The sequence below is a fragment of the Sycon ciliatum genome, chromosome 12 (genome assembly GCF_964019385.1).
Source record: "Sycon ciliatum chromosome 12, ocSycCili1.1, whole genome shotgun sequence".
Lineage (NCBI taxonomy): Eukaryota > Metazoa > Porifera > Calcarea > Leucosolenida > Sycettidae > Sycon > Sycon ciliatum.
In genome coordinates, this window is record NC_088654.1 from 28,802,662 (window position 1) to 28,817,870 (window position 15,209).

Genomic DNA, 15,209 nt, shown 5'->3' on the forward strand with positions numbered 1-15,209 from the left:
GTGATAATGATTACGGTATGTTGTAGTGTATGGCCTTGGGTAAAGATGCATGTAACGAGTTACAGGATGTCAGTACGTGTTATTTCCGACATGGCACGTCAAACAATAAATTATTTGGCGTAAAACTCCAATTATTTCGACGTGAGCTGCAGGTCGACCGGGCACGTCACTCGTGTTGTCATGGTTGTTCTTCGACGCTCGATTAGGCCTTGACGGATTATGCTAATATTTTCGTGAAATTATGCTTTTCGCATTGCTGAAAAAATTGCAGAATTATGCTATTTTTATGCTAAAAGTTATCATATTATGCCGCATTATGCTCACATATGCTGCTGATGTATATGATGGTTCTGTGCAAAATACCAGGGGAATTGTTTTGTAGAGGGCGTTGCACTGTAGTAGCAAAAGTTCAACGGGGTCACCGCACCGTCCGACCTAGCTACGACCGTCACTGATTGTAGTGGACTGGACATGTTATCAAGGGAGTCGTAAACCTACGACTTCCTGATGCATCTACTTGTGCTTGTACTTGTAGAACATGACAACTGTATGGAATTTGATGTGAACAGGCGGATTATTCCAATTTATGCGATTCATATGCAATTTGCCTCGAATTATGCGATTATTCGATTTTGGTCGAAATTATGCGAAAAATTATGCTAGCATAATCCGTCAAGGCCTACGCTCGATCGATCCGCGACTACCAGTACCAGTACTAGGCAGTACTAAAGGACTTAGGCAGTAGGGCTTGAAAGTGATGACGTCAAAACGGCCAGGGAGTAGTAAGTTGACATCAGATTTCTATTTTTGGATCCACTATTGGTGTGACTTTGCCTAAGTATGCGGATGCATAGCAACCCACTCATGTCGCATGCAGGTGTGACTTTTATTTCGCCACCAGTTGTAACCCCGCTAGACCCCGGTGTAATATGCCCGAAACTTTGCCGAAAATGCTTTTGGGAAATCCTCGTAAACCTTGCCGAAAATGCTCCCAAGCCTTGCCGAAAATGCTCGGAAAATGCTCACTTTTTTGTAATCCTTAAGGTCACACCGAGCTCGATTCAGCCGTTCAGCCGAAAAAGCGCTTGTTTACGTCACTATTACCATGGAAATGGCTGAAAAATGTCCTACAAGTACAAGCGACTTTCAGCCGCGGCTGACTCTCAGCCGTTTTTTTCCGGCTTGTTTCAGCCACAGCTTGTACAAGCAGCTGAAAGCCGAAATTCGAAAAATAATTTGAGTGCGCTTGGAGCACACCGGTGCACCATGTCCATGTAGCTAGCTGACATGATGAACTGATATTGATGTTCTTTCTTGTGTCCGTGGAACCGTGCTATCCCTGTGCATTTGGTTTTGACCGTGAGTCTGTCTATCCAGCTACACTGTATTCAGTTTGATTTGGATTGTGTCCGACGACCATGGATTTCTGCCGCTGTGCCTCTAGACTGCTGCGTAGATTGTTGGAGCTGTGGTTTGAGACCAAGACAAGGCACCACACTCACGACCGAATTCATGACGAAAGCCGGGTACGAAGAAGAGAGTGGATTGCAACTGAGTTGAAGAACGGCAACCGGCGGGGCAGAAAGCTCGACATCAGGAAACACCACCCGAACCATCGCGTCCATACACACCGAACGAATAAAAAGAGCACGACTTCGCAATTCAGAATCCTGGCTTCCTTTGCTTCTTCATCAAAACTGAACATTAACACTTGAACAAGTTCAGTTTTAGATCGCGAACGTTCTGCTTTGCGGTTTCTTGCAAACATTGGTGTGTTTCGAGATATTCAAAATTTGGCGGGTAAGAAAAACAAGCCATTCAAGCTTTGCACTCAAGGTCTGGTGTGACCGCGTCACACGGACCACGCAAGCCAGCTGAGCGCCAGCGATAACAAGCCCAAAGTGGCTTGTTTCGGTGTGACCGGAGCCTAAGCACACGCTGTCAAAACCAGGGAGTCTGAAAATACTCAATAAGAGACTTGCTCGAGTCTGCCATGGTAAACATAAACTACTCAACAAGAAGCTAACCCACGGAATGCGGAAGTGACGTTCTTGTTTGGGAAGTTTTTCTTCTCTCAATTTTGATACACAACGGCCAAGTGCTCCGTTTCCCCCAAAATGCTACATGTACATAACGAGCCCAAAGTGCTGGGTTTGCGGATTATACCGAAAACGCTCAAAAAAATGCCGGCATATTACATGTACTCACGGGGGCCTAAACCCCCCCGCCCCCAGTAGCCAAATCAGTCAGTTTCACTGGCTACATCACCATGATCACCATGCTGTGGGTAAGACCGCTTGAAATGTGCTTGGATCCATACAAAAACTGGATCCAAGTGGATCCAGTTTTGAATTTTTGAAATTGTTGCTATGCTGTGACGTAGCACTTTCAAGCCTGACTAGGTTTGTCATAATAAGATTTATTTTATAATGACTGTGATTTCTGGAAAGATAATGTAGATAATGAAGACACGCTCGATTCTCCTGTGAGTGTGAGGTCTGACGATGGCGGAGGATCTCAAATTCCCAGCGTCTCTCCTGAAGGCGCAGAAACGATTGCGTGATGCAGTCAAGGATCGTGGTGTGCAGATCAGCGGAGGTTTAGGAACAGATAGGGAAATACCTTTGAGCGAGCTCTTTGTCAATCTTACTCTGTTGACGAAGGATGAATTAGAAACACTCTTCAAGAGCGAGTCGTTCTTTTCCTCCGAATCTGAGAGAGCACGCCAGCTAAATGCTATAAGAGCAGCTCAGGATGGAAAGTCCGCAAAGACGCGTGGCATTGAGCTTAGCGAGATCTTCTCGGACACATGTAGCGATAGTGCAAAGGACCAAGCAAGTGCCAGCGGAGTAGTTGATTCCGAATGTGGACTTCTGTCTCGTGCAGCTAGCAACGTGTCCATTGGAGCGAAAAAGAATAACGTGCTAGCGTTTGGCAGTGCGGGCAGTGGCAAATCCACAATCTTCCTTCTCATGCTGGAATACCTGTGGGCTATAGATTCGCTGTTGAAGGAGAAGATTGATCTTGTCTTGGCTGTTGAGTTACGACGTGCTGAGGTGCGATCTGCAACTAGCCTGTGTGAGTTGCTGGAACGAAGGTTCTCTAGTTTGAACATGAAGAAAGATGAGCTGTTGGAAATCGAAAGTTACTTTTGCTGTCATCCGTCACGTCTCTGTGTTGTACTAGACGGAATAGACGAATGTAGCCTTGAGGACTGCAGTGTGTTCATGCAAGACATGCTGTTGAGAAGGAGCAATGTCGATATGCATGTAGTGGTCACATCTCGACCATGCGCGGATGCGTACAAGTTAAGCCAATGTGGAAAGTACCATCAACAACTGGAGGTTATCGGATTCTCACAAGAGAACGTGAAGACGTACGTGAGAAAAGTGGTGGGTGGAAAACAAGCGGAGGAGATGCTGGAGAAGCTGCATGCACAGCCGGACATGCTAGCATTGATGGGAACTCCATTATTTGCTGCTCTGGCATGTGAACTGTACCACAACGGACGGGGCTTGGCGAAATCGAGCACTGCATTGTATGAGTCGCTACTTCTACGTGTGTTGGAGCGGAAGGCGGGAAAGTTGCTAAAGTCGTTCGCCGAGGCGGATACACGGGAGTTGGAGTTGCTGTACGAGGTCTCCCGCTTTGCACTTGCAATGTTGTCAGTGCAAAAGGCCGTGTTCAGCGAATCGGAAGTGAAAAGCGCCGGTCTAAGTGATGCCACTCTTCAGCTTGGACTCCTGATCGCTTACAAAGACGGCAGCTCGACTGAGAACCGACAGTACCGCTTCGCTCACCTGTCCCTACAGGAGTTCATGTCGGCATGGTATCTGTCACGCGAAGTGCTGAAGGACGAGCACGACGCGGCATGGCTGGTGAAGAGAGTCGGTCATTACAGTGGTCACATGACAATGTTCTGGCGCTTCGTCATTACACTGTTACCGCGCAAGCCCTCGCTTATCGTCATGGAGCATCTCTGGCGGCTAATCTGTGAGAAGCGTACATCGTCAACATCGGACACTGCCGACTCTCGTCTTGTGGCTGACATAGCCAGCTACTCCCATCGTAAATCTGCACGTCCTGGTCTACAAAGGATGCAGGCCACGCTTTGTGCCACGCTAACATATGAGAAAATGAAAGAACTGGCCGAGAGGCTGCTGGAGGAGACGTGCGGTGAGGGCAACGGCTGCCAACGTGTCGAGAGCGCCTTGCCACGAGGGAGAGAGTTGACAGATGAACTATTTCTGTCAACTCTCATCGATGTGTGGAAAAAGGATGCAGTGGATCCCAACACGGAAGTATTCCTCACTGCAGTGCGCAACGTCAATCCCGGCACTGCATTACAATGCGAGCGTGTGATGCGTCCGAGCACCAAGATACCGGTCTCATCATCCACCGAGGACGCTACTGCTACTGCTATGCCTGCAGTTCGTCCAGCGGAGTCGACCGAGGAACGGCGCTATCTGGTTCATCTTCTGGTGGGTCATCATGAACACTGCCAGTATCAAGGTGCGTCCTGTGATGGTCATTGTTCATTCTTTTCACAAGTGTTTCACAAAGGCATTAGCTTTTCCGAAGTACGCCTATTTCTTTTTGATTGTGTATCTATTGGGCACTTTCTCAGCACACATAATTGCTTCAATGGCAGTGCCATTGATCTCGGTTTTTCTCACTGTGGTAATGCTGGTCTGCGAAGCGTTGCTGCTGGTCTGTCGCAATGCAAGGGTGTACGCACGCTAGATCTTAGCTGGAATGCATGTGACGATGGCAGTATACTGTCGTCCATCATTCAGTCTTTGTCAGGCAGTCTAGAGGATGTCAGTGGGTGGGGAAATGTTGTAGATGGTGATAGTGTTGTATCAGTGTGTAACGCATTGTCTACTTGTTCTAAGCTGAGTGTAGCCGATGTGACCTACACATTCCCTCTCTTTGGTGATGGTAATGTTGTCACTCTGTCATGTGTTAGTGAAGTTGTCGAGTCATGCCCTAACCTGTGTGAACTGCGTGCACTTGAGTGGGTTTTCCAGTATGATGAAGATTGTTTGGAAAGGTTAGTCAGAGCTATTCTGTCTCATGCTGTGTTGCATACACTACGGGTTTCACGCTGTGGTCAGAATGCCATTTTGTTGTCCCGGCTTGAGCAGCTTGTTCGTGACCCTACCTGTACCCTGTCTGTACTTAAGGGATGGTGATGACTGTGTTTGTAGTATGTGTACATTATGTGAGTGTGTAGATGATTAGTTTCCTGATTCGTCTCTTGAGCACAGACCAGCAGCAGCAGCAGCAAAGCCTAGACCAGTTTTTTTTTTCTACCTATGTAATGTACATAGAGAAGACACTACTGTCGTCAAACTTGAATTTTCATTTTTCTATTGATTGAAATAATTTCTATGTCTATACCCCACTCTCGTAGTACAACCACCGTAGAGAATAAATTGTATTTTTTCTTACTAGCTCTGCTTATAACAATCTCTTTTTCCCCCGAGTGTTTTTTTTTTTCTTGAGTATTCTTTCTGTTCATGAACTCGTATCTGGCTGACTAATCACGGTCAAGTTGTAATATTATAATGTACACAGAGGGTGTGCGCCTTAACCTGCAATAGTGCTCAAATGCCCGGAATGGGCAGAGCGTAGTACGCAAGAGGTACACAAAAGGAAGTATATAGGGCTGTTTTTTGTTGTAACTCAGAGTTTCATGGCAAAAACCAATCATCAGACAACATAAGGAGATTAGAGAAACGCAGGTATATGAAGGCAAGCAGAGGAGATAGAATAATTCAGTGCAGACAATATGATAATCATTCAACACCTCCCAGAGGCAGTACGCTCTGACGTGCCAGAATCAACATCTCAGGTGCTGGGTGAAACATGAACACGCACACTCATCCACACACACACATACACTAATCCACACACAGCCTCTCGTTCTCACACACTCCACACTCCCGCATTATCACACCTAAACACACGCACACACACACACGCACCAAACACACATATGCACCACACACTCACACATACACACAGCCTCTCGTTCTCACACACTCCACACTCCCGCATTATCGCACCTAAACACACACACACACACGCACCACACACGCATGCACCACATACACATACCTACACACAGCCTCTCGTTCTCACACTCTCCACACTCCCGCATTATCGCACCTAAACACACACGCGCGCGCGCGCGCGCCAAACACACACACCACACACACATACACAGATACACACACACATACACACACACGCCAAACCCATAGCACGTCATACACGTTATGTCACTTCATAACCCAGCAAAAACTTGCGCTGGTGGCGGCACTTTGATACCAACTCGCTCCTTTTGTTAAGTGAGATGGCATTTGGAGTGGTGAGGATGTGAAACTTCTCCGTGAGGCACAGGCTGCATCGTTTGCTGATGTTGCTGTAGGATGGGGCGCGATCTTTTATTTTCCAGCTGATGTCAAAGTTGCGCTGGGCGTTCTGAAGGTCCCAAATATGCTTTGAGAGCTCCGTCGATGTAGAGTATTTCTCATGCCGGAATGTTGTGGAGTGGTTGTTGTAGCGCGATTTAAAGGTGTTGGCCGTCAGTCCGGTGTATGTCTTGGTCTGGGGGGATGACACATGTGCCTGGTATATGACGTCAGTCGACTGGCATTCCCCCTTGAGCGGGCAGGATGGCTTGACCCGGCAGTTACAAGGCTCAACGGGCGGCCTTGGCTGAAGCTTCGCAGCGTTATGACCTTTGATGATGGAGGCTACGTTTCTCATGCAGCTGTAGCTGATTTTTATCTTGTTTTTGTTGAAGATCTTATTCAGTGCCGAACCCTTTGGAAAATGCTTTTTGATGAGGCCCAGGAACCTTGCACCAACGTTGGTTCTGACCGTTGTGCTATAGGGCGGGTTAAACCAAATCACATCTCTGCTACGCCGCTTCCTTCTTTTCCTTTGTTCCGGTTCGTCACTGTATGCCATGGTTCTTGGATGTCCGCTTGCTGCCAGGGCGTCCTCATATACGGGCTTGGCATCATTGAAGACGTCTTCATTACAAGATATCCGCTGAAGACGCTTGTTAACGCCAATCGGGATCTGCTTCAATACTTGTGGCGGGTGGCAGGAGCTGACATCAACATAATATACTAATATAATATAATATAATATAATATATACTGGAGTGCTATTTGGTTTTCTGTACGGCTGAAAGGTACCGAGCCTTGTAACTGCCGGGTCAAGCCATCCTGCCCGCTCAAGGGGGAATGCCAGTCGACTGACGTCATATACCAGGCAAATGTGTCATCCCCCCAGACCAAGACATACACCGGACTGACGGCCAACACCTTTAAATCGCGCTACAACAACCACTCCACAATATTCCGGCATGAGAAATACTCTACATCGACGGAGCTCTCAAAGCATATTTGGGACCTTCAGAACGCCCAGCGCAACTTTGACATCAGCTGGAAAATAAAAGATCGCGCCCCATCCTACAGCAACATCAGCAAACGATGCAGCCTGTGCCTCACGGAGAAGTTTCACATCCTCACCACTCCAAATGCCATCTCACTTAACAAAAGGAGCGAGTTGGTATCAAAGTGCCGCCACCAGCGCAAGTTTTTGCTGGGTTATGAAGTGACATAACGTGTATGACGTGCTATGGGTTTGGCGTGTGTGTGTATGTGTGTGTGTGTCTGTGTGTGTGTGTGTGTGTGTCTGTGTATGTGTGTGTCCCATATGGTGCAGTGGTATGTGCAGCGATTTCCAATTGATAGATTGCGGGTTCGATTCCCGACGATTATGGTCACACACGTCTTTCTTCTCTTTCTCAGACTCTTCCTGACTTTTCTTTCATTCTCCTGGGTGGTTACCAACAGCCAGTGCATGCCGGAGTATGTGGTGTGATGTGTGTGTGGGAAAAAAAGTAAAAAAAAGAAAAAAATGAAAAAGACCAAAAAAGGGATTCACTGGCCAGAAAATGTCACTCCAAATAGCTGTATGGTGTAGACCAGGCTGAATAGTGACGGTCAATTCTTCAGCCTTGCAAGCTGTTGAATGGTGTAATCCCAGCACAAGTTGCTATGGCTTCTGCCGTAGCATTGCTATCATCGCCTCCTGCGATGGGCGTCAAAGGTCAAGGTCAAGGTATGTGTGTGTGGTGCGTGTGTGTTTGCGCGCGTGTGTGTTTAGGTGCGATAATGCAGGAGTGTGGAGAGTGTGAGAACGAGAGGCTGTGTGTAGGTATGTGTATGTGGTGCATGCGTGTGTGGTGCGTGTGTGGTGCGTGTGTGTGTGTGTGTGTGTGTGTGTGTGTGCGTGTGTATTGTTGTATCTGCCACCTTTATTGGTTTCAGGTTACTTTCTATTTGAAGTATACATACCTATTAACCATGGACTGCTTCTGGCTAGATTAACTCTTGTGTAATAAATGATGCTAGTGACGCTTAGATCAGATCCACTCTGATTTAGCCACCCACACTAGTAGCAAGTATTACCTTCACTGGGGGCAGGGGTAACTGCAGTTGGATCCCAGGACGGATACCCTGATGCCGTCAATCCTTTTTCTGCACCTTGTCCTCACCCACTTACTGAGGTGTGGTGAGCCCATAAGTGGGATCATTTTCAAGTCCACCCAGAGTTTTGGGGATTTCAGTCAATAGCCAATTGAGTCATCTTTCCAAGATTCCTTTTGAGTCTCTCTCCCCTCTCCCGGGGAGACCCACGTGACCAGTTTTGGCAGTGAGCAACAAGTACAAGTACAAGTACAAGTGTGCGTGTGTGTGTGTTTAGGTGCGATAATGCGGGAGTGTGGAGTGTGTGAGAACGAGAGGCTGTGTGTATGTGTGTGTGTGTGGTGCATATGTGTGTTTGGTGCGTGTGTGTGTTTGGTGTGTGTGTGTGTGTGTGTGTGTGTGTACGTGTGTGTGTGTTTAGGGGCGATAATGCGGGAGTGTGGAGTGTGTGAGAACGAGAGGCTGTGTGTATGTGTGTGTGTGTGGTGCATATGTGTGTTTGGTGCGTGTGTGTGTTTGGTGTGTGTGTGTGGGCGTGTGCGTGTGTTTAGGTGTGATAATGCGGGAGTGTAGAGTGTGTGAGAACGAGAGGCTGTGTGTGGATTAGTGTGTGTGTGTGTGTATGTGGATGAGTGTGCGTGTTCATGTTTCACCCAGCACCTGAGATGTTGATTCTGGCACGTCAGAGCGTACTGCCTCTGGGAGGTGTTGAATGATTATCATATTTTCTGCACTGAATTATTCTATCTCCTCTGCTTGCCTTCATATACCTGCGTTTTTCTAATCTCCTTATGTTGTCTGATGATTGGTTTTTGCCATGAAACTCTGAGTTACAACAAAAAACAGCCCTATATACTTTCTTTTGTGTACCTCTTGCGTAATATTATAATGTACACATGTAATACCATCCCTAGGTCGAATCTCCTGAAGATCAAAATTTTAATGTGCTGAGCCCGTCTGTCACATTTTGTGATACCGGACTGTGTGTGTGTATGCGCGAGCGCGCATTTGTGAGTGGCCAGGAAAGCCGCTTCAATCAGCTGTGTGGTGTAGACCAGGCTAAAATTCGTGGCGGTCAATTCATCAGCCTTGCAAGCTGTTGAATGGTGTAGTCCTAGCACAGCTTGCTATGTCCTACACAGCTGTTCGCTATCATCGTTTCCGCGATGGGCAGGTCTGAGGTGAGGTGTGTGAGCGTGTGTGCGTGCGCGTGTGTGTGTGTGTGTCACTGTGTGTGTGTGTGTGTGTGTGTATATGTGGCAGCTAGCTCGGTTGGCGGGTACACTTCTGCCTGATTGTGTTGGGTCTGTTGGCAACAGGCTCGGCTGCTTGAAGGTCTAATGTTGTACCTGCCACCTTTGTTGCTTTCATGGTTCACTGTAATCTCTATTTGAAATATACATACCAGTAATCTGTTAACCATGGATTACGTCTGACTAGATTAACTCTTGTGTCATCATGGTGCTATTAGCCACCCACACTAGTAGCAAGTATTACCTTCACTGGGGGCAGCCAGGGTAACTGCGGTTGGATCCCTGGATGGATACCCTGATGTCGTCAATACCTTTCTTCTCCTTGTCCTCACCCACTTACTGAGGTGTGGTGAGCCCATAATAACAATAATAAACACAGCTCGCATCTTCCCTGAACCTGTTAGACAGGAGCAGAGTCGATGCATCTGTCAACAGTGTCATGCCAAGTTCGTCTATCTCCTGCAGCTTGGAGAGTGCTCTCCACGGAGATATCCGCTGCCTTCAGGTCACGAGTCATGCCGAATCGTATCTATCCACTGCAATGGCCATCCCGGACGGCCACGGGTTTTTTATGTCGTTTGTGTTGATTGTACCACAGTGGACATGGCTTGGCGAAATCGAGCACTGCATTGTATGAGTCGCTACTTCTACGTGTCTTGGAGCGGAACGCTGGAAGGTTGTACAAGTCTTTTGCCGAAGCGGATGGACAGGAGATAGCGTTACTGGAAGAGGTCCCCAGCTTTGCACTTGCAATCTTGTCGGAGCAAAAGGCCGCGCTCAGCGAGTCGGAAGTGAAAAGCGCTGGTCTGAAAGTGATGCCGCTCTTCAGCTTGGACTCCTGATCGCTTACAAAGACGGCAGCTCGACTGAAAACCGACAGTACCGTTTCGCTCACCTGTCCCTACAGGAGTTCATGTCGGCATGGTATCTGTCACGTGAAGTGCTGAAGGACAAGCACGACGCGGCATGGCTGGTGAAGAGAGTCGGTCATTACAGAGGTCACAATGTTCTGGCGCTTCGTCATTACACTGTTAGTGTTACCAAGCCCTCGTTCGTCATCAATAATCATGGAGCATCTCTGGCGGCTATCTGTGAGGAGCGTATATCATCGATATCGGACACAGCCGACTCTCGTCTTGTGAGTTGTGGCTGACATTGTCAGCTACTCCCATCGCACGTCTGCACGTCCGGGTCTTGAAAGGATGCAGTCCATGCTTTTAGCACAGCTAACGTATGAGAAAATGAAAGAACTGGCCGAGAAGCTGCTGGAGGAGACGTGCGGTGAGGGCAACGGCTGCCAACGTGTCGAGAGTGCCTTGCCACGGGGAAGAGAATTGACGGATGAACTATTTCTGTCCACTCTCATCGATGTGTGGAAGAAGGAGGCAGTGGATCCCAACACGGAAGTATTCCTCGCTGCTGTGCGCAACGTCAATCCCGTCGCGGCAGTGCAATGCGAGCGTATGATGCGTCCGAGCACCAAGATACCGGTCCCATCATCCACCGAGGACGCTACTGCTACTGCTATGCCTGCAGTTCGTCCAGCGCAACCGACCGAGGAACGGCGCTATCTGGTTCATCATACAGCTATCTATTTTTGATTGTGTTTGTATTGGCCAGTTTCTCAGTACGCATTTTTGCTTTGACAGCAGTGCCATCGAGATCTATGATTCTCTGTGCGGCAATGCTGGTCTGCAGAGCATTGCTGCTAGTCTGCGTAGCATTGCTGCTGGTCTGTTGCACTGCAAGGGTGTACGCAGGCTATATTAACGTGGAATGCATGTTGTGATGGCAGTGTATTGTCGTCCATCATTCAGTCGTTGTCAGGTAGTCTTGAGCGAGTCGATGTGGTTGATAAGCATGTAGGTCGTGATGGTGTTGTATCAGTGTGTAAAGCATTGTCATCTTGTTCTAAGCTGAGTGTAGCCGATGTGTCCTACCTCACTCACTATGGTGATGCTGCTGTTCTTCTGTCATGTGTTAGTGAAGTTAGTTGTTGAGTCATGTCCTCACCTGTGTAAACTGGATTTTTTTTCTACAAAATCCACATATCTCCAGACACTGGGGTGAATGATGGAGTGTGGTGGTGGGGCCCACTAAGCTCCGCCGACCAGAGGTCTCGGCTTCATAGCTCCATGGACGCACCAAAGGGATATTGGGTAGGGAGGATTAAATTGAAAAAGAAAACAGAAGAAAGAAAATGGAAAGATTGTATTGCTCAGTGAGCAAAATAATAAGTTGAGTATTGATGTGGACGCTGTTAGACTTTTAAATTCAAGAGGAGACTGTCTGTGAGGAGAGATTACATGTATGTTCAAGCAGGGTAGGACACTGTACCCTCTTACTCGCGTATGCTATGAGTGGCCCAGTGCTAGTTCGTTCTGAGGAGATGGTGATAAGCTGCTGTCTTGAACTTTTGGATGTTCTTTGGGTGAAATGGGTGGGGAATGATAGAGGTAGGCAGCTGGTTCCAAATTGGGATGACGGAGTGGGGAAAGGCTCGGCTCACATTGTTCCGGGAATTGGCAGGAAGAACATTCTGTAACTGATGGGGATGCGCGGTGGACAGTCGTACAGCCTGGCGGGTGAGGCGTGTGGTCCTGGGTTGGTGTGTCGGGGGTGGAGCCATTCTCGAGAGAAGAGCGGGAGAATTATCGCAAAGGGCTTTATACAGGAGGCAGAGGGCAGCGATGGTGCGGCGAATTATGAGGCTAGGAAGCCAGCATTGCGGATGTATTGCCTTTGCTTGGATGCACATGGCTGTGGTTTCCAGTATGATGATGATTGTTTGGAAAGGTTAGTGAGAGCTGTACAGTCGCATGGTGTGCTGTACACCCTGAGGATTACGCCGTATCGTGAGAATGCCATTTTGGTGTCCCGGCTTGAGCAGCTTGTCCGTGACCCTACCTGTACCCTGTCTACACTTTGGCAATGGCGATGACTGTGTACATTTTTGTGAAGTGTGTAGATGATTAGTTTCCTGATTCGTCTCTTGAGCACAGACCAGCAGCAGCTTCAGTGGCAAAGCCTAGACCAGTCCTATTTTTCTACCTACATGTACCTAGTGTACATAGAGAAGGCACTACTGTCGTCAAACTTGAATTTTCATTTTTCTATCGATTGCAGCAATTTCTATGTCTGTACTTCACTCTAGCACAACCACAGTAGACAATGCCCTCTGCTTTTTTAGTAGCTCTGTTTATTGCATCCCCTTACCCGAGCGTACATGCGTGTGTGTGTGTGTGTGTGTGTGTGTGTGTGTGTGTGTGTGTGTGTGCGTACGTGTGTGTGCGCGCGTGCGATTTTGCTTGAGTTTTTCTTCTGTTAATATTGTATATTGTTGTTTTGCTGGTGTTCAAGGTTTTACAGTTAACATGCATACCTGTGGTCCTAGCCCCTGCTGGCCCACTCTTCTGAACATCAAATGCATACCTGTGGTCCTAGCCCCTGCTGGCCCACTCTTCTCAACATCAAATGCATACCTGTGGTCCTAGCTAGGCCTTGACGGATTATGCTAATATTTTCGTGAAATTATGCTTTTCGCATTGCTGAAAAAATTCCCGAATTATGCTATTTTTATGCTAAAAGTTATCATATTATGCCGCATTATGCTCACATATGCTGCTAATGTAAATGATGGTTCTGTGCAAAATAACAGGGGAGTTTTTTTGTAGAGGGCGTTGTACTAGTAGCAAAAGTTCAACGGGGTCAACGCACCGTCCGACCTAGCTACGAACGTCACTGATTGTAATGGACTGGACATATTATCAAGGAAGTCGTAAACCTCCTACTTCCTGGTGCATCTACTTGTCCTTGTACTTGTAGAACATGTACAACTGTATAGAATTTGATGCGAAAAGGCGGATTATTCCAATTTATGCGATTCGTATGCAATTAGCCTCGAATTATGCGATTATTCGATTTTGGTAGGAATTATGCGAAAAATTATGCTAGCATAATCCGTCAAGGCCTAGTCCTAGCCCCTGCTGGCCCACTCTTCTGAACATCAAATGCATACCTGTGGTCCTCCTAGCCCCTGCTGGCCCACTCTTCTGAACATCAAATGCATACCTGTGGTCCTAGCCCCTGCTGGCCCACTCTTCTCAACATCAAATGCATACCTTTGGTCCTAGCCCCTGCTGGCCCACTCTTCTCAACATCAAATGCATACCTGTGGTCCTAGCCCCTGCTGGCCCACTCTTCTGAACATCAAATGTGCTGAACCAGTCTTTGACATTGTGCATGGTACCGGATTGTGTGTGTGTGGGGGGGGGGGGGGGGGGGGGAGGGACTGTGTCTGTGTGTTTGTGGGGGGGGGGGGTCTACAGGTCCAGTGCAAGAGCATTTAAAAAAGAATGTATTGACAAGAAGAAACAACAAACCCCATGGCCCAGGACAGCACTAGCACTAGCACTAGCACTAGTAGTACAAATACAAAATATCGCACATGCTAAGCTGGTCCCCTGTGTACCTACTGACTAGTACTGACTTAGTACTAAAAATTAGTAGAGGTTGCGACTTCGGCGATGATTTTTGTTTAGGAATGGGTTTGCGCCCACACTGGAGCTCGCGCTATTCCGCCGACGACTTGACACTTGACTGACTCACGACTGCCATCCAGAGAACACGAGAAGTCCATCGAACCTTCGACTCGGCAAACCTGCAAGAAAGCACCACTCACGGCTCAATACAGTGTCAGCTCTAGGATTGTAGGACAGCCGGGTACACGTGTACCTGGCGCAACCATTTCAACCAGGTCGGAACCGGGCACACATGTACCTGGCGCTGTCTCACCAGCCGAGTCACGTGCTTTAACTGGTTGGTTGGTTTATTTTAATTCGGACAATAAACGGGAACTAGGCCCAATGATATAAAGGCGAATGGGTAAGCCGCATTTAGAAAAGAGAGGACAGGAATTAGAAAATTACGAAGGAAGAAGAAGTATCTGACACATGCAAGCAAGAGTACATGAAAACCGTTCTCATGTACTCTTGATACAAGCCATGTAGTCAGTCCTTTCAAAGTTCGAAATTGTAAAGTACCAACCGGGTCACAGGTGACCCGGTACTATATTTTCAACCAGGTCCAAGCGCCGCCCAACCGGGTGGATTACCCGGCTCACCCGGTGCTGGAGCAGACACTGCAACATACAGTGTTTCGGGGAATTCACCCCTCATCAGTCGAGCTTGAGTAGGCTGAGGAAGATTGTGCCTGAAGAGCACCACTTATAATAGTGCTGTCCAGGCACAAACATCACCAGGGATACAAACTTACAGAGACACTCCGTTTCCAGCGCGACAAACACTCACGGAGTGTCTCTGTAAGTTTGTATCCCTGGTGGACAGCACTATATAAGTGGTGCTCTTCAGGCACAATCATCCTCAGCCTACTCAAGCTCAACTGATGAGGGGTGAATTCCCCGAAACACTGTGTATTGAGCAGG